This window comes from Pezoporus flaviventris, unplaced genomic scaffold (genome assembly GCF_033815535.1).
Source record: "Pezoporus flaviventris isolate CSIRO_AGI_PZ_B2104156 unplaced genomic scaffold, CSIRO_AGI_Pfla_v1 ptg000007l, whole genome shotgun sequence".
Taxonomy (NCBI): domain Eukaryota; kingdom Metazoa; phylum Chordata; class Aves; order Psittaciformes; family Psittacidae; genus Pezoporus; species Pezoporus flaviventris.
This window is the reverse complement of record NW_026892555.1, coordinates 42,670,597-42,692,428: the sequence shown is the minus strand read 5'-3', so window position 1 is coordinate 42,692,428 and position 21,832 is coordinate 42,670,597. Positions and strand designations below refer to the sequence as shown.

General features: G+C 39.8%; 1 protein-coding gene and 1 long non-coding RNA gene across 3 annotated transcripts in view; both read left to right on the top strand.

Annotated features, from left to right (window-relative positions):
* Positions 1–21,832, top strand: part of SPIDR (scaffold protein involved in DNA repair) — a 204,213-nt gene that overhangs the window by 87,037 nt on the left and 95,344 nt on the right. The gene's annotated exons all lie outside the window — the stretch shown is intronic.
* Positions 9,963–12,964, top strand: LOC133266868 (uncharacterized). Its single transcript, XR_009742542.1, has 2 exons — positions 9,963–10,344; positions 12,061–12,964. It is a non-coding gene; the product is annotated as an uncharacterized LOC133266868 (long non-coding RNA).

The window sequence follows — 21,832 nt, the reverse complement described above, 5'->3', positions numbered from 1 at the left end:
ATGATGTTGTAATCCTCCACCTTCCTACCTGACTTCATTTGCAACACAGATGACAATTTTTGTTGGACTTCTTATCTAGTTAGTTGTAGTTTCTCATATGGAGGGAAAACAGAGTTTAGATGCCTAATGCAGTACAATTTCTAGGAGTTTAAATAATCAGTCTGTAAAGTTGTGTGTGTGTCCTCTTCTTGACCAGTGTATTTCTCAGGAATCCTACTCACTGCATCAAATATATACCAAAAGCTTCTGTTACTGCTTTGGTCTCTGTTAGACAAAGATTGTTTAACAAGATGGCTTTTCACTCTGTTGTGCAAATGGTCCAGCAGTTGTCCACTGGAACCCTGGATGTATTACAGAAAAGTTAAAGATGGGCTTTCAGATGCCAGCTGGAAGTTTGAGCAGTTTGTCTTACAGAACCTGCTGTATCCTGTCTCTCCAAATCAAACAACAAGCCAGAGAAAGCTTTCTTTTGAAAAATCTGTTTTGCTGAGCTGTGTGGGAGACTTTTCCTTTTCAGAATTGGAACTGGAAAACCAATAATCTCCAGCTCCAAAGAGGAAACAATTTAAGGTACGGTGGTTATTACCACCATAATTTTTGTAATTATTTCTTTTCACAGTAATTGCAGTGTCAGTCTTCTTATTGCTTTAAGACTAAAGTGAGTATGAAGAAATACTTCACCTTGGGACTTCTCTTTAAAGCCAGCTAAGTAATGCAGTCTCAAACTGTTGTGATAATAATAATATGGCTGCCCAAGCAGTAAAGCTAAACAAATTGAGGCAAAAGCTTTGTAATCATAAAATTTTCACATTAAAGGAAGTAGATGCTATGTGCAAATATAAAATGTGGAAATAAACACATTTAGAATTTTTGTTTTCTCTTTCCAAACCAAAGGGAAAGAAAAGGCTTCCCTGTGATTTCAGAGTATTGTTAACAAGCCCTCGTAGCTATTAGGAGCCTGGAACAGTAAACAGCTTAGTAACAACATAATTATATCAATAAACCTAACATCAAAATAACTCCCAAAATTTATGTACAGATGGTTCCATTTTACATTACAAAAGAAGTTTTCTGAAGTCCATTTCCCTAAAACAAAGGTTTTAAAGGAACAGTGTAATATTTGTCCTCAGATCTGCTGGGTTTTTTGCATGTAAATATGAATACCAAGGCAATTAACTCAATAATTTACCCCGTGATGGAGTTGAACTTCTCTTGGTAGCTATTGCTTTAAGCACAGTTAGCATGCAGTCTTCGGTATGCTGATGGGCTCTTGCTCAAGCCTGGTATATCGGCCCTCAAAGTGTCTAGTGCTAGGGATAGTTCACCCTCAGGAAGTTCGGTTTAGATAACTATCTGAATTTTTTTGGGTACCAAAATCTGGAATGCAGCAGTGAAATCTGATGAGCCCAGGCTCTCAGATCTGAGTCAGCAACAGGGCTGGACCCACTCCTGTTGTTCAGCACTTCCACTGCCGGGTCCAGCCAGCAACAGAAAACAGAGATGCACGAAAAGAAAGAGGAGGGAGCATGCTTCAGAAAAAGTACGGGCGTGCTTCAAAACAGAGTTTGTGTAGGTTATGTGTGAAGGTGAGAAGCTGTGAAGAAATTGCCACTTTCTCCCAGTACAGCCTTCCAAAACCTCAGGGGGTGTTTGGTTCTCAGGGGGCTTTGCTTTTAGTCTCGTGTAAGCAGAGGTCTGTGCAACATTAGCAGCTGGTGTCTGGGCTGTTTTGCTTACCAGATGTAATAGTGAACATATGAGATTAAGTTCTTTGCTGCTCTGGGTTTTTTCCCCCTGCTTCTGATCCTTTGCAGTTAAAAGTATTTCAGGTATTACAGGGCACACTATTATCAACTGAATTTTTAGTCTTGGAGGAGAAGAGTTACCCACCCAAATGGCAGTGTAAGCAAGAAAGGTATGGAAAAGTCAACATATTTTTCTTACTGATTTCTGGGTATTAATCAATTTTCTTATCTTTCTTTACACCCATTGTTTTCTAAACTGTTACTCATGTTTGAGTCCCTTTTCTGTAAGTTCAAGAAAAGAAAGATGCTTTTCCCTCTAGAAGTCAAGTAAACTGCTGTGGCTCTGCCAATTGGTAGGAAATATATATCACTCTGTGTTACTCTTTTGGTGAAAAAGAATAATTTCATTAAAGTATTTGTAGTCTTCTGAGGCTGAATTTCCATTCTAGTGTCCACTTCATCTGTGGCAATCAATTGATGGAGATCTAATCACTTGCCAGGCTTTGCCAGGAGAAAGTTGTCCATGACTGAATGGCAGTGCGTGCTTGGTACAAAGCTCATGACTCACAGGTTCTCGAGGCGGTCTCCTGAAACACACCTGAAGCTTAATTCTGTGTACAAGGCATAGAAGGAAGTACTCACTGTGACTTCATTCATGCTTTTGGCATCCAAACGTTATTCCTGGTGATGAAAAATAGTAGAATGAATAAGCAGCTAAAATGCAGGAGAGAAGCATGAATTTAAGCTTTGGAAAAGCTGAGAACACACCCCGCTTCTCATCACTTCTGTATGCTGTGCCTATTCTAATCCCCATCCAGACTTCAATACTAGGGATTAAATAGTCAAACATTTTTAAATGTTAATCATTCAGAACTTCTAAAGTCAGCTTTTCAGAAGTGACCTGTTTTGATTTGCATATATTTACATGTTGGTAAGTTTTAAGTTTATTTTAAAAGAGAAATAATTTCTGAAGAAAAAAGGGAGATTTTTTAAAATCCCTAATATACAGTTGAAAAAACCCTGTGTATATCTATCTCTGAAGGTAGTATAAAAGATAGAAAATGGAGGAAAAATGTCAAGAACAAAAAAGTGCACAGCAGCATAGTGATAGGACAAGGGGTAACAGGCTCAAACTTAAAACAGGGGAAGTTTAGATTAGATATAAGGAAGAAGTTCTTTACTGTGAGGGTGGTGAGGCACTGGAACAGGGAGCCCAAAGAAGTGGTAAATGCTCTATCCCTGGCAGTGTTCAAGGCCAGGTTGGACAGAGACTTGGGTGGCATGCTTTAGTGTGAGGTGTCCCTCCCACGGCAGGGGGGTTGGAACTAGATGATCTTAAGGTCCTTTCCAACCCTAACTATTCTATGATTCTATTCTTCAATGGCTGCAGGCTACCTTAGCTTGTACATAATTTTAGAAAGTACTGAGGACATATTTCACTTTGTCTTTAGTTTAGAAAATCAACCAGTTCTACTGAGCTACTACTTTTATTCTATTTAGGTAATAGAATATTTTTCTTGTATTTCTTCTGTTTTTCAGTGATAGAAACTTAATGCACTTTCCTTTTCTCTCATTTTGTTGCAAAACCTAAAGTACTATTTTTAATAGTCATGTACACTGATGGCTGTCTGTTGACATCAACAAACTTCAGCTAAATGTATGTAAGTATATGTAAAAGCAGAGATCAGCTGGTTGGTGTTTTTTTTCCAGTAGCCAGTGGCTGCAGTGTCTGCAGGAAGCTACAAGTGTTTTTCCGGTTTCCCATCGACTTCTGCAAAATAAAATTGAGTCTTCTTTTTGTCAGGTTGTCCAGCAATGCCAATTTCTTTATATGATACATCATTTGAATATTAGTGACCTCTGGAGAAGAGGGCAAAAAAAGGTGGTTTGGGGTTTTCTGGCTGGTCAGATGTGGGCAGCTGGTGTAACCAGTGTTTGCAGGCTTCTCACCAGGAAAGCAATGTGTTTGCTTGCCATGCGGTTCTTCAGAAAGCTAGTTTCCTTAAAGAAGTTGTGGGTGGCATGAGGTTGGTCAGAGAGCAGACATTTGTTTGACCTTTTAGTAACAAGTCCTTGTATTAGGAGAAAAACCCAGCATTTTTTATTTCTTAAATTGCCACGAATGGAGTGAGAAGCTAGCAAACTGGGTCCAACAAACGTCCTGCAGGTTTTGGAGCCATCTGGATCTTGATGTGTAGGACTGCAGCTGAACAAACAGTGTAAACCTAACAGCACATAGCTGATTAATTACGATTAATACTGAAAATGATGTACTGTCTCGCTTTGGTTTTTAAAGTGTGGTCAGTCAACATTAAGAAATTTACATTAATTATGTCAATATTTGGGGGAAAAGTGATACATGTGAACACTTTACTACCACCAGTCACACTCTCTAGCTATTCAGGATGAGTTTTGGCTTCCTTTGTATTCCCTGGGAAACAATGATTAAACTAACATTCATATGTTAGGGTTTTGTTGGTTTTGGAGTGATGAAATTATATATTTCAAACTTTTTCTTATATGATTAGAGACACATGAAATGGAAAAGTGTTTCTTGAAGAGCTCTGTCGTCACATCATCTAGGAATTGAGGGTTTTCCATATTAGATTTGTTTTCATATTCGCTAACCTACCTTCCTGCTCCCTTCGCGTGGTGGAAATGGGGAATTCTTCTTTAGCTTCATGACAGTTCTGGCAATAACTATTGCTTCTTTTTACTCTTCACTGTCTTTGATACAGTTGTTTCTTAAAATATGCAGAGTTGTTTTGGGTTTTTTTTCTGAGCATTATATTTTATAGAATTTTAAAACTTTATGTCCCCAAATTATCAAACCAGACTAGATATATTGAAAGGAGTAAGCTCACTGACTGAAACTCAACCAGGAAACTCTCATAATTTTAACTATCAGTTAGTTTAGAATGAAATGATGCCATGTATTGTTAATGTGTTATGATAAATGAAATTAGAGACATGTTCAGAGTTGAAATCCTACCCTGTCTCATCTTGTTATGCATTAGACGGTAGATACTGTAGGAAAAGCCCTGAGATTGCCGTTGCAGCGCTGTGTTTGACGAAGGCTGCCTGCCTAGGTATCCTTATCACGTCATGATCTCTTGGGAATGTCTTAAAAGTGAAAAAGCAAACAGCCCCACAACAGCACGTCACTGTTTTCCTTGGCACCCTTTGGCCGTGAGCCTGTAAGTGAATAAATGAGAAGTAAAATGAACGAATCATGAAAGTCAGTGTCGAAGCTGATTTAAACCTCCCATGGACCTGAAGTTTATCCAAAGCAGAAACTCCTATTTAAGGGCAAGAAGAAGGGGAGCATAGAGTGGCTTGAGTTAACATAACAATGCCTGGCTTGGGCACCATCGCCCGTTCCTAAGTTTATTTAAGCTCTGTATGCCTGGGGAAAGCAAGTAAACAGCAGGAGCGATAGACAATCTCTTAGATAAACACCGTTTCTGCAGGACCAAGACCTTGATGGCTGCCGTCGCCGTCTCTAGCTTTAAATGGCGAGGAGCTCACGGCGTGACTCAGGGCAGGCGGCAGCTGCCGGCGGCACCGCGCCGCTGGGCCGGGGCCTGGACTCTGCGCCGGGGCGGTGGTGGTGGGCCGTGGCGGGGAGGAGGAGGAGGAGGAGGAGGAATGCTGCCTCCCTGACGTCAGGAGCTGCTCCTGGGAATGTTTTGCATTCCTCTTCCTGGCAGTGGTCAGGTGGCTTCCAGCAAGAAGGAAGGAACAGCCGCTTCCAAATGGAAAAAAAAACTAAAATGAGAAAAAATAAGGGGGGGGGGGGGGGGCGCGGGGCGGAAAAGAACACTTTATAATAAAAGTATTGTGGGGGAGGCACTTTTATTAAAAGCCAGATTGGGAATTGGAACCAGATGTTCTGCATTCGAAAGCTGCACGAATGTTAAATGCGTTTATTAATGACTGTGATGGCTGAGGTATTTGGCTATCTGCCTCGCTTTAATCTCTAGTGCTCCGTATTTAAAAACAGTTGAGAAAAACATAGTTTTTTTTCTTTGTACCCGACTTTAGGCAGCTTCCTTTATATGAATGTTAATTAAAAAGTGAGAAAAAAGGAAAGAATATTTTTTGCGGCGGAATAGCCACATATATGAGAGAAGAAACAAGCAGGGAAACAGTTAACATTGGTCCTGTTCTTCTGTTAGTTTTAACATATGTTTTGTACTGAAAATTAATGTCTTTATATTCAGTTTCCTTCTTGATTTGTGGTGGTTGGATAATGCATGTGATGTAAGCCAAAGAGGTCAGAACATGCAATTACTCTTGCTCGCAAAGCACTTCCTATTCCCTTTCTTTCTCTCCTTAATGCCCTGTCAAAGTGGGGGTTTAAAGCAAAACAAGAGGAGATGATCAGTCTGAGGTGGGTGATGTAGCAACTGCATTCACCACAGGCACGGTTTGTGAAATAACAGCTTTATATCTAGAGACAGACCCGAGTGCATGATGTATCTCAGTTTCCAAAGCAGTTTGTCCACCCTGGTGCTTGTACACATTTGGGAGTCTCACGCATTGAGAACTTCCATGAAGGTTTGTGCCTCAGTGGGGATGAGATACCTGACAACACCATAACCTGTACAGATGCAGGCAGATTTGGGGCATCTTCAAGACATCTTTGTGTCCTTTTCTGACCACTAGGCTCTGTGGTTTGCAGGCTGTAAGATAATCTGTGTAAAGCATGGACTGCTGGAGGGAGAGAGAGCCTGGCATCACATCCCCCTTCCGCTCCCGGGCATGGTGATGCCTTAAACCTGTAGCTTCTTCATCAGCTTAAGAGGGGAAAGCACTCACTTTCTTTGTATTCTCTCCTTACCTGGTGGGCAAGGCTCTGTGTTTTAAGAGTTCAGGTATCTTCAGGCAGGGCACAGGTCCTGCCAGGGGCTGATGGAGCAGAGCTATCTCTTGATTTGGGCTGGGACAGCCTGTATGATTTAAACTGTGCCATAGAGACTCACCAGTGCCCTAGCCCAGTGTGTTGCTTGGTTTGAGTTTTTTTAATGCAATTAAATTAATCTTACATGTTCCTATTGTCACTGCACACAGTTGGGGTTAGCTGAGCCTGTTCCCTGGGCAGTGTTCTATGGAAGCTGATGGCAACAGGGAGCACTGGGCAGTTTGGGTCCTGTTCTCTTGAGCAGTGTCCCCAGCTCAGGTGAAGCCCGTGACGGCCCTCCTGTTTCCGGGTACCGGCTGAAGTGGACAGGCAGCTTCCTGCTACGGGGTGGATGCTTTGCTGAGGAATTTCCAGAAATGCTGAGAAGTGCTGACTCACAGCTTACGGCCTGTCTGGGCTGAGGGGAGGTTTTCACGTCCTTGGCTGAAGCCAGCAAAAAATGTTGCTGTAATGTACTGTTTTATTTTTAGCAGGGGGAGGCTGTGTTGCTCAGGATGAGAAGCTTGCGAGTGGTTTCAAGATGACAGGCACTTTTAAGGGGTTGGGTTTTTTTTTTCCTTTTCTATTTTTAGAACTTGGAAAACAGGTTGTTTTGCTAAAATACAGACACTTCTCTGTTTCCCCACTAAATGGGTTGTTGTAAAGGAGCCTTAAGGAGTTCATGCAGGAAGGCTTTTACCGCCCCTGCAGGTCAAAATGTCCTTCAGGGGAGGAGATACTGAACTATTTGAGATTGAAACTCAGCTGGCACCTACTTGCGCGGTATTTCTCACTTCTGCTGAGGTGGGACTGCAGCTGCAATTGTTGGAGCTGAAATGTAGCCAGGTATTTGATGGCTGCTATTACGAGATCATTGTAAAAGCTGGGTGCTTGAGTTTCATCCTCCCTTGGTTTTAGCAGTCACTTCTCGAGTAATTGGCCGTGCGTTTTTCTTTCTGAACAGCAAATGCCCTATGGTGTTTTCTGCTAGTGTTAGCCAGAAACTAGAGGGAGGGAGGAGTCATTTCGAGCTGTGCCACCTCTCAAAATACAATTTTGGTGATTGGGTTGTAGGGGCAAAGGGGTCTTTTTTGTTGTTTTGTTTTCCATTCCGTACATTTTTTTTTTAATGTATCCATGTATGTCTGTGGGTTTTTTTCTGTTCAACAAGCAGTGTTGAGTGTTTGGGGATGATCTCCCAAGTATGCGCTGTCCCACAGAGTATCATAAATGGAACACACGTTTGTAAAAACTCTTTTACTTCTAAGTTCTAAAAGTTGCTATCAGCTCTTCTTCATTCGCAGCTCTGTATCTCTGCGTATAGAACTGTTTGGAGCCTTTTTTGACATCTTACTTGTGGTCTGTGTAACAATGAATGATCTGCAGACTACTCACCACAAGGCCATTTTTTTAACCTGTAGCCTAAACTAGCACATTTTGCACACAACCCCACCACCACCACCAAAGCAAAACAAAAATCAAACCCAAAACTCACACCTCTTATAGCAACCCTGCAGCATCTGGCTTGAGAATAACTGGTACACAGCTTCCCTGACAAAGTATGTTTCCCTCTTGTAGGTGGATCATGTTTTAACTGCTCTCCTCAGTTTTTGCCTTGATGTTATGTGTCCAGCAGGGTCCTCATTTGGCAACAGGAAAGAAAAAAAGGATAATTCTGTGCAGGAAGAGCAGGAGCGTGTCTCCATGATGTGCAGTGAGCTCATTTGTCAGTTCACTACTGTGAAAAATCCCAGTCTTAGTTATTTGAATAGCAATACAGTCCTTGCATGTGAGCTGCTGCTGCTGATTTTTGTAGGCAGAAGTAATTGTGGGCTGCACGTCTATCACAATTTCCCCATCAAATCCACTTTTACTAATGGCTCTAACCTTGCCAGCTATTCATCTCCAAGAGAAAGCTGTTCTACCCGTATCTGTCAGTTCCCTCCAAGATTTTACAGCAGCTGCATAATCTCTTCTAAGAGTTGCATAAGCATCTTTTTTTGCTTGTGTCCTGGCACCCAGAACTATACCAGGAAAAGTTATATAGGCCTTACATTATTTCTAGCCACCTGTCAGTAAATTAAGGACAAGAGCCATGAACTAATGTCCCCTTTAGATAGATGTGTCATCCGACCTGGGTGGACATGCCTCAACTGGGCTGCCTGACTCCAGATAACCCCTTCTGCGATCCGCTGCTGCTTGACCCTTTTCTACTTTGGATGAGGCACAGAACATACTTTTTTTGTGAAGATTCTGTCCCCAGCTTCTAAAAAGAAATAAAATCATGCATGAATGTTGTCCAGCTTTCCAGGAAACATGTTGGTACGACATGTATCACTGTAGTCAGAACATCTACTCATTTTACAGTCAGCTTTTTTGTAATTGAATCTGCTCTAGTAAAATCCAGCAGTCCTTTCTAGTAATATCATACTTCACAGTCTGGTTCCTGTGTTTAATACAGACATGCCCCGCAAAGAGGTTTCTGCTTGTGCTAGTATAAGCTTGTACCTTCTCAGATATCTCAGTCTCCTCGTGCTACCTGTTCTTGCATAGCTTTCTGATCTCTCCACTATTTGATACGCTTTGTTGCTAGCTGCACTACAGTCTTGGTAGCTGTGTGAAATCTCAGCAGTTCATGTTGATGCTTCAGTTGTCATACTACTTTTTGTTATCGTGTCATTGTCTTAAATAATTTTTACTTTTGATCTTGAGGAATTTCCTACACCCTTCTTGTACTTTCACTTAAGGTCATTATGACAGCCTATTTCTTTGTGCCCAAAAAGAACAATAAATCCAGATTAATGGTAAACCTTTAATGGTAATTAATGGTAAACTGAGTAGTCAGCTGCTTTATCATTATCATCACTTACATGATAGCATTATCATTAATTGTCTATTGCTCTGTTTGTCCATAGGAGTCTTGCTGGTTTTCAAAACAACTCAGTTCAAAAACTGCACTGCATATTACTTCATGCTCTGCTGGGAATGGTGGATCATATACATTGATTTCTATGTAAAGATGAGATTATGGTGGTAAAAAAATAAGACATTTTAAAAATTAGTAGTCAGAATTTGAGTGTCCTAAGTAGCGCAGTTAAGCCAATCCAGTTGTTTTAGTAAAGGTTAGAGGAATCTTTTGTGAGAAATTTTAAAGAATATGCACAGTAGGCACATGTATGTGTGTGACTGGATATATGAATGATAAATTTCAAGAATGTAGGCTGATACTTATAAACAGTTTGAAGCCATGAATAGAAATAAGTCACATTTTGTTTAAACCAATAAATAATCCAGAGAGACTAAGGACAGAAAGATGGAACAGGTGGTTAAGGAAAAAAATAGCTTACCATTATTTTGTGAGGGTCTCCCTGCTTTACCTCAATTCTAGTAAGCCTCTTCAGTCATCTTTTCAGTTCTCCTGTTTTTAAGTCTCCTCTTTCATTTTTAATCTTTTTCCTTAATTTTCTTTTGATTACCTTCAGGATTCCATGGTGTCATAAAGGTTAGAAGCTGGATCACCAACTATCATTTAAAACTTAAACTAAATCAAGGTTTGCCTCTTCTAAGTAGAATGTGATGTCAATCTTCTTCAGGATTCCTAGGTATCTCTTGTGGCCCCAGTAATCAGTATGTCAAAAAATGAATACATTTACAGCTGTTGAGAAGACTTGTGCTAACATTGCTGGATGTAGACTGGTAGGCATTCATTATTAACATATATTCCCACTGAGAATCTTGTGGACAGTGCATACCAAAATCTGATCATCCATGTGCCTGGCACTGCTGGGTATTGTTAACATCATAGTTTGGTGATTTCCTTCTTGTGCCATTGATTCCAGAGTGTGTTTCAAAATGTCTGTGTTGATCTGTAGCAGGGAAAATTTGTCTTTCTGTCTTCCACAGTAATACATCCTTCTGAAATAATGAAGCTGTCAAAGGATGCAGGTGGGATCGTGTGTATAGAAGACAAACTTGCCAAGGAACATGAATGTGGTTTTGACACAGACATGTCTGTACTAGCAAGTGATGTGATGTGGTAGGAGCAGCTCTGTGGAGTAAAAGTTGGTGTGGGAGATTTGGTCCTGCTATATGCATTGTGAAGTTTTACTTGAGACAGGCTGCTGGTTGGTCAGGGTGCACTGAATGCCTTGTAACAGTTGGAGTGCATCTTCAGATTTAGTTCCATCCAGAAAGAATCCATTCTGTCCCACAAAGGGGGTCCCACAGTCCAGACTGAAGCACAGGGAAGATTCAGAAGCACACCACTGATCTGAACTGCAGGACTGATGTGGACACACCCAGGGATGACCAGACATCAGACCAATCCATCTTTCTCGCTTTGGCTTGCTCTGAGAATTCCTATTGTCATACATACACACAGATGCTTAGTTGTAAACAGATAAAACCCAGACAACAAGCTGATTTTTTAATACTAAGAAGAAGAAGGGCAAAGGAAAAGAAAAAACGTTATGTTCAGCTTTTAATACCTGGGTGTTATTCAGTCTTGTGATGATGGCTGTGTAGCCATCGTTGCAACTGAAAATTTTCTGGCACTTGTCCCGATGCATCCTTTCTCTCTTGGAGTCTCTAGAACTGTGCTAAGATACTAATATTGTTCTCTTGTAGCTGGTATGTATTAACTTTAAAAGAGGTAAGTTTTCATTCCCATGGTTACCCTGGAAATCTTTGACAACATGTGCTGTACCACATACTTGATACCACAGCAAACAGATACTTGGAATTGGGGAAACCAGTCTTAAACACTGAACTTCTTATGGAGGAACAAGTTCAGAGCTTAGCATGACATGGACACCTATAAGAAACTTGTGTATGTTTGCTAAAGAAGGTATGATGGTAGTCCTTTACACTGTTAATGTAAATAAAGAATTTCTGATTCTTCCAGGCTTAATTTTGTTAAAGTGATAGAATAGAGGTATCACCTAGATAGAATAATGTGCACACACCACAGCGATTGCAGACTCTTGATCTCCCCATCATCCATCTCAGTTGCTGAGGTTTCCTTCCAGCAGAAGTAAGCAGGCTCATGTGGACTTCTGCTTTGTTTCTCTACAGAGTAGATTAGAATTGGGAAGTATAAGCCCTCCAGAGCAATGGGTCACTCAGACCCAGTCAGTTTTGGTCATCTTTTAACAGCTTAGCACACTGTTACAACTTGCTCTTCTGAATAGAAGCTGCAAATGGTCAACTTGTAGTAGCAGGTTTTTATAAACATTTATTGTACAGAATTGAAAAACTGAGCAGTCAATATGTACATCAATATATAATTGCTTAGAGACAGGATTGCAGTAAGCGTAGGTAATAAAAACTGGGCTGAGAAAACAGTCGGTGTACCATACGGAAGGGATAGTTGCTTTATGAATTTTTCCTTTTCCTGTTTTCCTCTTTCCACAGAGAATACGCATTGCATTGAGGACAGAGAAACAGAAAGTCTTGGCAGCTTCTACTGTGCCAGAGACTTTGTTCTGCTCAGTGAGGAGGGGTGCAGTTCCCAAGAAAGATGTCAAATACAGTAATTAATGTTCTTTCTTCATGTGATGGATACCATCTGTATTTAGAAACATCTGAGCTTGCGCTTGAATACAAGTCACGTAGCATTTTTATTGGTATAGTGAAGAACTTGAGTATCTTTATTCATGATACTTGAGGCTTTGCTCCCAGACATAGTTTAGAAATGCGTGACATTCCTTTTACGTTTCGAAGTGAAAAGTGAGCCAGGGTGAGCAGGAAGGACATTCCGTAGCTCGGTGAATCTTTTAGCAGTTTTTCATTGTGTCATATTTGTTTTTATAGAAGCAACGTCAAACTAGGGCAATAGGAGCAGCAAATTAGTTTTTGCCTCATATAAAAGCAAACATGATCAGCATCTGCTCATCCGCCAGGGATATTCATGGAGTCAATTATAATCAGGATATACAACTTTCCTTTTTTGACAGCCTTCATTAAGACTGGTCAAAATACAGTGTCTTCAAAACAAACAATGTTTTTAGTTTTCCTTCCTTCTTAGCTTCTCCTATTTCCCTAGCAGTGAAACTAGTGACCTTATCTGAAATCATCTCTGTGTTTGTATCCATGTCTCTTACAGCTGGGATGTGGCTCCAGTAGTTCTGCAATGCAGCAAGTTACTTGCTATCTTAGTCATGTAATATATCTTTTCCTTTTCTTTTTATTCCCTTTGTTTCAGAATATAAACATCAGCAATTATTATCTTGATTAATCCTCTCTCTGTCGTACATCTCCTCTTTCCCTCTCCCTGTTTTTGAGGAAAAGTAATAAAAGGCAAGTTTATTGTTTTCCAGCTAAGGTCTGCTAGTTTCTGTGAGGAAGAATGTCCTTTTTGTCTTAAACATGCTTGTTTTGTGTTGTCTTAATCTGCTTGGAAGGAATTGCTGTCTGAATCAATACACCTGTATTGTAACCTATCTGAACAGATAAGAAAGTGGCCTGGAACAAAGGTTTGGGGCAATAATCGCAAATTTCTTGACAACATAACATTGCAAATGGGCAATTCCATGGTCCAGCAAATATATGCAAAAATCTTTAAGATACTGTAAACCCGATTTTGAAGTCAAGAAAGGAGATGCCAGTTAGGCTGAAAACCTAACTGTGCCAGCACTGGGTTAGAGTTTTCTCCTGAAGCAAACCTAAATTTAAGAGAGTGCATGTAACCTCAACTGTGCCAAAGCCCTCCCAAGTTCACAGTTTGTCCAGGGACAGAGGAGGATCATATGCCATGATCAAATGCTACCACTTGTCATGGTAGTCTGTGTCATACAGCTGGACATATGCCAGTCACATGGTCAAAATTTCATCCCCTTCTCTGCTGGCTCTTGACCTGGCACACACTTGAACGTCTTGTAGTATAAGGAAGGAGCATAATCAAAGAATACTAGATAAGGAAAAACAGACTTTGTATTCAAAATACTCTGTACATTCTGGATTTCATTTGGCTTATGCCACAGGCTTCTCATAAAACCTCCAGCAAGTTATTTGTTGTGAGCCTTGATTTTGCATATAAAAAATGAAAATAACAGTGCTTCTCAGTTTCACTGCATTATTAGTAAATAAAGTTAGTGTTATTGAAATGCTGGCCTACTGGGTTTGAGAGAGGGCCAGAAAAGTGGAGAGGGAGAGGGAATTCCCTTTTCTTAGGGAGTTTGGAGGAGCGATGCCAGAGGCTGCTATAGTTCCCAGGAGCAGCAACGCATTAAGAGAGACTTAAAGATGCTGCCTAGCTACCTCTTTATGAGCTCTGAATCTTGTGCTTCTCTTTAGAGGCATGTGCACACTTGCCTTTAGGATGTATTTGTTCATATGAAATGTGAGAATATATAAATATTATTAGATGTATTATAAATGTACCTAAAATTATTTACTGGCAATTAGCCAGAGAAATTCACTTAATTTGAGAGGAAAGAGGAGAACTTCTGCTCAGACCAAGTAATTTGTGTTGTAAGCAGCTACAGAAAGACTAAGGGAAGAGTAGGTGGAACATCAAGAAATTTGAAACGTAGTATGTACGGTCTTGTCAAATGGGGTACATTTTAAAGCAGGAAATGAATCTATTGTGAACTTTGAGACATTTTTGTGTATAAATATACATTTTACTGTCTAATGCTGCATTCATTTTCCTTATTATTTTCTGAGTATGTACCATTAACCATGTTTTTATTGAAGTCTTCAATGTCAAAGCCAAATATTTAAGACCATGTAACATTCAGAATATTAGCACATAAAGTCATCATAAACCAAACCAGAACAAATAGCACTTAAGCAATTTTTGAAGTTTCTCTATCAAGAAAACTTCTCTTGTGGAAGACCAGTTTTAATAGCCAGGTATGAAAAGTGAATAAGGGGATAGCCGACCCTTGGTTTTGAGCTAGGTTTCCTGTTAAAGTGGTGGTGGGAAATGTTCTTCCCGGAGGAGGATGTATGCTGTTCAGCTGTGTTTGCCTCAAAAAGCTGAATCCAGTCATTGTGTCTGTATCTTGGCTTCTTTCCCACTGTGAAAGTACAGAGCAAACTCTTGCCTGCTACTCCCTGTGAGCTCGATATCCTTATTAAAGATCAGGGAAAAGAAAGGGGAAAACCCAGGGAGGTGAGTGAGTTCATTTGCATACGGCGCCGGGGCCAGCGCATGGTTCAACATGTGATGCAACAGTGAACCTTTTTGGTGAACTTGTAAAGCCATTGAGAGGCGTTTTGAACTGCAGAGGTGCAAGACTGCAAGTTCTTATTCACAAGCAAGAGTGAAAGTGCTTTGTAACTTAATTACATAACATAAATTATAACATGTTTTGCATTAAACAGAGAGCTATGACAATATTTGATGCTTGTTGTTCTGTTCCTGTTCTTGTTATTACTATTAATGCTTGAAGTATTTGATACTTGCTGCTGTTCCTTTCTTAAAAGTCTTACAGTCTATTTGATGTCTTAGCTGCATGGAATTGGCAATGAGAATCACCTAAAATGAGCCACATTGATGTTCATTTTGTGCTATGACATCTGGCTGGGTGCTTTTTTTTCCCTTTGAAACTGGATTCTTTTATGGTCCTGTTTAACTCCATTCCTGGGCAAGAGCCCTGGCTGCTGCCAGGCAGTGGGATATGTGTTCTTGCCATTTTGCCTGTGTGGTCTTCAGCGCACATCACACCCTTCTGGGAGCAGTTTCCACTCACCAGCTTTGCACCAGTGTTTTCCTGGGTTGGTGAACTGAGCCAGCTAACAAGTGGGAAACAAGTCTAAACCCTTGCTCCACTTTTTAGGGTTAACCAGTCCTTAGATACGCTTCGTTGAATCATCTAGCTTTATGCTTTCTTTTGTCTACACTGTTTTTTTCTGGGTGCAGAAAGGGTTCAAGAAAACCTTTGTATCTTCTTTTCTAAATTTACTTACATCCTTTTGACTGAAAGTTGACTGTAGCCTTTTACAACTTGGTGACACAGAGTAGGTGGAGGCCTAACATCTTAACCTGGCTTAACATCGCCCAAGCCAAAAAAGAAGGCCTTGTTATAAAATATGTTGTTTAGTAGTATAGTGGACATATCAAGACTTGTAGTACACCCTGTTTAAGAATAAACTGCGTTAGAATAATAAGCATATCGATATAACTGTCTGTATAGTTAAATACAACATTGGTAACTGAACTGGTAAAGGCAAAGAAGTGCAAGTTCATGTTGACAGATTGAAAGCCATGCATGAACATAGGCCCTTATACAAGTATATTGAGCTTCAGTGCAGTCTAGCACTTGTTCATGCACTCAGAAAGTCCGTAGTGGGTTTGAGGGACTTCAGGAGAAAGACATGAGTTTTGTTTGGGTTGATGGACGATGGAACTGAGAGGAGAAAAGCAGTAGTATGACACATGATAGGAAAAAGTTTCCATAAACAAGTATGGTGAAGTGAGGTAGTTCATAACTTTTCTGTCCTCATGATTTTTTATGTTCAATGATACCTTCAGGGATATACATCAATGAAGTGATTGTTTCTGGGTAAGAATTCTTGCTAGTTTCCTGAACAAAAATTAATATCCAGGACTTGCATGGCTTCATATAACCATTTTACTGTCTGGTGCACTCTACTGTTTATTCACGTGGTTTTGGTGGTTCTCCATATGCACAGTTAATTATCAGTTCTTTTCCAGTTTGGAGCATACATAAGAGGCAGAAAGTGAAAATTCAAAGTCAGTGAAGTCTATTCTCTTCTTCACATGTTTTTAGTTACCTTGAAGGCTGATTGATTTTATGCATGTATTTCCTGGGACTTTTCAAAGAGCTGTGAGACTTCTCTCTGCTGGGGCTCAACTGAAAATATGAGATGTGTTTATTATGATGTCAGTGTTTCTTAAAGGGCAGGGCCCTGGTTTAATTTATGACTCAGCACTCTAGTTACTAGACTCTAGGTAAAATGGGGCCTGTAAATAATTTTCACCACCGTTTCTTAATTTAGAAGCAGTGTGTTCCTTTTGCACAAAAAATTGTTTTATGCCAAAGTGTTAAAATTTCAGTAAAGGAATTATAAATTTCTCCACTTTGCAACAACTAAGTAAAGAAGAAAGGAATTTAGTCACCGCTTGTTTTTCCTTGTGGCCATATACTTTTAAATAAGTGATTTAGGAGGTTGTATTCCAACTGATGGATTTTGTTTCTGGTTGTTGGAAAGCTGAATTTTTGTCTTGTTTGGGAAATGGTATCTAAGTAGAAGTAAAAGCGTATCACTAAGATTTAGAGGGAATCTTGGAATTTTTGTTTGTTTTATGGTTACCATTAAAGTAAAACATCCTCACATTTCTGGGAATCTTGCATGATCAAGGATTATAACACTGAGACCATGTTTATATTAGTTTTTCATTGAAATTTTTAGAAGTGATTACTTATCTGTTATATTATTGAAGTTCCTGTTGCCTGGTACCAACCAAGCACATGCCTAGCAATTTTTGTTCTTGCTGTATTTTTCACCATTACTGTGAAAGGATCTCCTTTCCTTAAGGTCTTTGTTTTCAACTGAGAAGTTCAAAGCTGGTGGCTGGATGACAGTGAAATGAAGAAATAGCTTTAAACTATTGTAGTTGACCCAAGTCCAAGTAAAGATAAACCTTTCTGATTTACAAAGTGTTGCATTATAGCTTGGTCTGCTCTCTGAGGGGTTTTGTCTGAAAAAAATAAAATGTGAAGTAGAGGCTTGCTTTTACGTAAAAAAGCTCAGAAACGACAGCTGTCAAAGCTCACTTTGGCTATGTGTGGTTTTGGCATGGGCAAATAAACTTTCTGGTGAGGGGAAAAAAAGAAACCGAAAGCCTTACCAGCTTTAGCAATCCCTAATCCAGGGCTAGTGGTGCCAACCTCAGCAGCGTCAAGAGTGCTTGCTCAGAGAGAGGTGGGGGTTTGCCCAGGCCTGATGCTTCTGGCAGACAGTTTTGGGAAGCCAGGTTCTTCATTTCCAGAACAGAACCCCTCTTCCATCAAACATTTTCCTACTCTCCTTTGAAAACCTGAACTCTGTAATAGAGGCGTGCTGCGTTGCTTGTGAGGTATGAAATGCTTCATTTGTTCTTCCACCTCAAAGACTGCTTGAGAAAAAGCTGTCCATGTATCTTTTCTCCAAGGCTTAAAGCATCTTTACATTTAGTAAGTAAGTCCCTCTGCTAGGAAGCTGACGAAAAGGTTTGTGGAATGAACTGTCAATAGCCTAAACTGAAACATTTGCAACATGAAGCTACTTGAATGATTTCAGTGTTCTGTCTTTTTTTCTCATATTAGTGAGGGAGGGATTGGGTTTTTATCCCTGATCCAAAAGGACACCAAATGCTACTAGAGGCATAAGATTGATTCTAGTGATAACTCTGTGCTCTCAGACCTTTAAAAAAAAACAAAAAAAGTAAGGCATGTTTAAGTGCAAATATTTTGTAGGTGTCTTACTGCCAGATACTGTCATTGTGTTATCATGAATTATCATGTTAAACCTGTGAGTGAAAGCTTAGAAGGATAAATGACCATACTTGTATGTGTGGTAACTAGTGGAAATACATATATATCTATCCCCACATATACAGTGATCACTGTATATGAACTTCATGATGACAATGTAAGTTATATTATTGCAACTTTGAATATAAAGCGTCAGTATTTGTCTTGCACCCTTTACTCCTGTTCCCACTGGAGCGGAGTGATTGATTGCCTTTGGCCTGATAGTATGTTTGAGGAGCAATCTGAAGCTTGCTCTGTTTTCCTTTCAACTTCTCCTTTGGGCTGCCACATGCCTTTCTGCTTTATTTATTGCTGGCTTGTTTGATTAGATTGAGGAAGGATTAAGGGATTCACTACCCTTAACAAAAGGCAACCCCTTGTTTATTAATGTGTAAACATAATGTAATTACTTCTTAATTCCTTGTGTTAAATAATAGAGGGAATTCTTCAGCAGATAAACCCTGACAGGTTTTTTGAAAATCAAATGGAGGCAATATGCTGACTCAGAGATGTGTATGCCAAAGATAAGTATCCCTCACAATGCTTAGGTTTAAGTTGATATGAAGAACTTCAGCTACTTTGATGCCCTTGTGATCCAGATAATACACATCATCAGTCCACACTAATTTCTAACTATTTCTCACTTCCCATAATGAAAGGAGGTTTTGTCTCTACTTAGACAATTTAGGATTTACCGTTAACTGTTAATTCAGCTCTTTTTACATTAGCAGTAGTAAAGGATATAATAAGAAGAGGATTCAGCTTTTATTCAGAAAAAAAAAAATGTTTAAAAGCCTTAGCACCCATTTTTCTTCTATCTCTACCATTACCAGCTCTGTAGTATAGGAAGTTCTGGGTAAAGAACCATCATAAAAGCTGGTTGGGGAAGAGGGGAAGGTAATTTCCTGTCTGTAAGCTCAGCTGGTATCCTTGCATTTGGTTGCTGGTTTTTTTGTGTTTCACAAATTAAAGTAAAAGAACAATTTTTAAAACAAAAGAGTAAATGGGATTCTGTTAGACATTGAGGTAACAAACTGTGTGCATGTGTGTGTAGTCTGTTCTGTAGGTGATTTAAAGGAACATCTCAATGAGAAGAACATTTCTGTGCAAGTCCTGTCAGTTTCAGTTTTATACTAGTTTACTATTTCAAATTTAGCATCTCTATTTCTAGATTTCTTGTGAGCAGTTTTGCCTGCCTCTCATATGGAAGGGGAGTTGAGAAGCATTTCTCTGGACAGCACCATCCCCTTACACTTTTGTAACTCATTAGCAGTGAAACATTTCACCTACTTTATTCTTTTGTGGTTTGATGTACATTATTTTTCTTCTTTCTTCCTCTGGGTTTGTGGTCTATACTCCGTAATGTGACTGGGACTGCGTATTTATATTATACCTCACAGGTCTGTAACTGGCTAATTCTGAGGTAGCTACTTGCAAGAAGTTGTGATGATTAGATCAAATAGTAGTGATTTGCTTACATGTGCTAGGCTGGTGTCAAAACACCGTATCAGAAATTATGCCAATTTTGTGGCAAAGGTTTCTGTTGCCCCCTCCCACCCTTTTTTGTTTTAAATCAAAGACCCTCGACATGATCTGCTGTTGAGCTCTTGCCATGATTACTCACATTGTACCATAGAATAAATACCTACAGTTTCTCTGTGACCCACAGTGCACTTGAAAGGAGTTGCTGGAAGATTCAGAGTACTGCTGAGTGTAATGATGAACAAAGTGCATTTTAAAGGAGAGTGAGTGTAAAGCCTTGCTGTAAGAAGACTGAAAATAAATCTGCATAAATTGTGACTGAATTTCTAGCTTAGGCTTGGGACCATTTGGTGCTTCAGTTTTGAAAGGAACTAAGTCACATTAGAAGAATAATGATGGAAGCAGCTATCGTGCACACAACCTGTGTCCACCACAGCCACAAAGGAACAAGTCACAATTAGCATAAGCATTGAAGAGCATGTTTCCTTTGGAAGCTGGCTTTTGAATGTATTCAGTGGTGGTGCTGGGTTTAAGGCAGTAAAGAGTATGAGGTAGTGGATGATATGTTAGAGGATTTCACTATAAGCCTGGTGCTCTGACATCTGAGGCCAAGACCAATGGTGTACCTTCGCTTCCGCTGTTCTGGCCTCCTCTGATTGTTCCCACTTGTTCCAGCTCCTGCACTATAGCACACCTTGTTTTGTGCCAGTGGAACAATTATGGGGCTCTGCTGTGACCAAGATCTGGCCAAGGGGGCTGCTCCAGCTATAAGAGTTTCTTTTTTTGGAGGCAGGAGTTTTCATTCACATTGTTTTTCAGCTTGGATGAATTCTTAATCTGGTTTGCAGCACAACCCAAGGCATGTCATTCTAAATGAGAGCTGGGGGGTGGACCACAGCGTGAAGGTATTGTGAAGCCAGAGCTTTCTTTTCTCAGATGCTTTAGACAACCTAGCACCTCTCTCTCTTCATTTCTCATTTCATGAGGTAAAGGGAGAAATACTTTAATTAAAGCAGGTATTACAAGATGTGTGTATATTAAAACTGTTGTGTGAGCTTTTTAATTTTTGTGCAAGTTTATAAATCTTAAGGGAAAAGGTACTGTGAAATAACTAGGTATTATTGCAGCTGACTTAGCACCTCCATCTTTAGAAGTTGATGCAGTAGCAGTTTTAGTTTTATGAAATGCTGTTTTCAGTAGAGGAGCCTCTCCTGCGCTCTTAGACACAGAGCTACCCATGCTGGGTTTCCAGTCATCATGCCAGTAGCTCATTCTTGTTCTGAGGACTGAACCTACATCCTTAAAAAACGTTCATGGTTCAACAAATTTGTTTGTTTAGCAGAGGTTCAGAGAAGTCACTGATGATGTTCTCTCTGTTTTGAATCTACACTAAGCATGATTTCCCTCTTAAAATCTTCAGGACTAGCTTAAAACAACCCCTTGTTCCCTGATTTTCTGTTCTGTATCAGCTACATATATATAGCTGATATATATGTTTTTGTTCCCCAGTGAACAAAAAAAACATTGTGTAATAGCATGTGATACAAGTATTTTGGGGTTAAATTATCCATTACCTTCTTAAAACATAGCTGCAAAGTGATAGGCTGCAACACAAGATTATTGCACTTTGGAATTGCAGTTCCTGAGCTGCCCTGCAGCATTTTTTTATTACAGCAAGTTAAGTTAAAGTGTTGGGATTAATAAGTGTTTTCAGCCCTACATGTGAAAGTATTTCACTTTAGCTTTACCTCAGCTTCCTTATGCACTTTGTCTGATAGAAGCAGATACACCCACATATGTCAACAACCAACCAACAAAATGATGAACTGACGAAGGTGTTTCTCTTGACGGCTGGGAAGGAAGGCATCAACATTGCTAAGGCACACCGATACTAACAGCCTCATGGAGCCATATAAATGTGTAATAATGAAATGTGAAACATTATACATAACATTTGGTAACTAATATCTCCAGTGTGTGTTTCAGTAGTTATGTTGAGAACTGGCATTTTAGATGTGTGGTTGGTTTCAGTGAGGGGAAGAGCTGGCAGAGTGTCTGGTTGATTAAGACTCTTGCTGTATGAGTGTTGTGTGGCAGAGGTAATATTTTGATAAAGGTGGAGTTAAAATTCTCCTTAAGCTGTATACTGGGCTCTTAGATGTTAAAAGATGACTTACGGTAACTTTCCCTTTGATTTAGACTTAACCCCATTTTTTGAC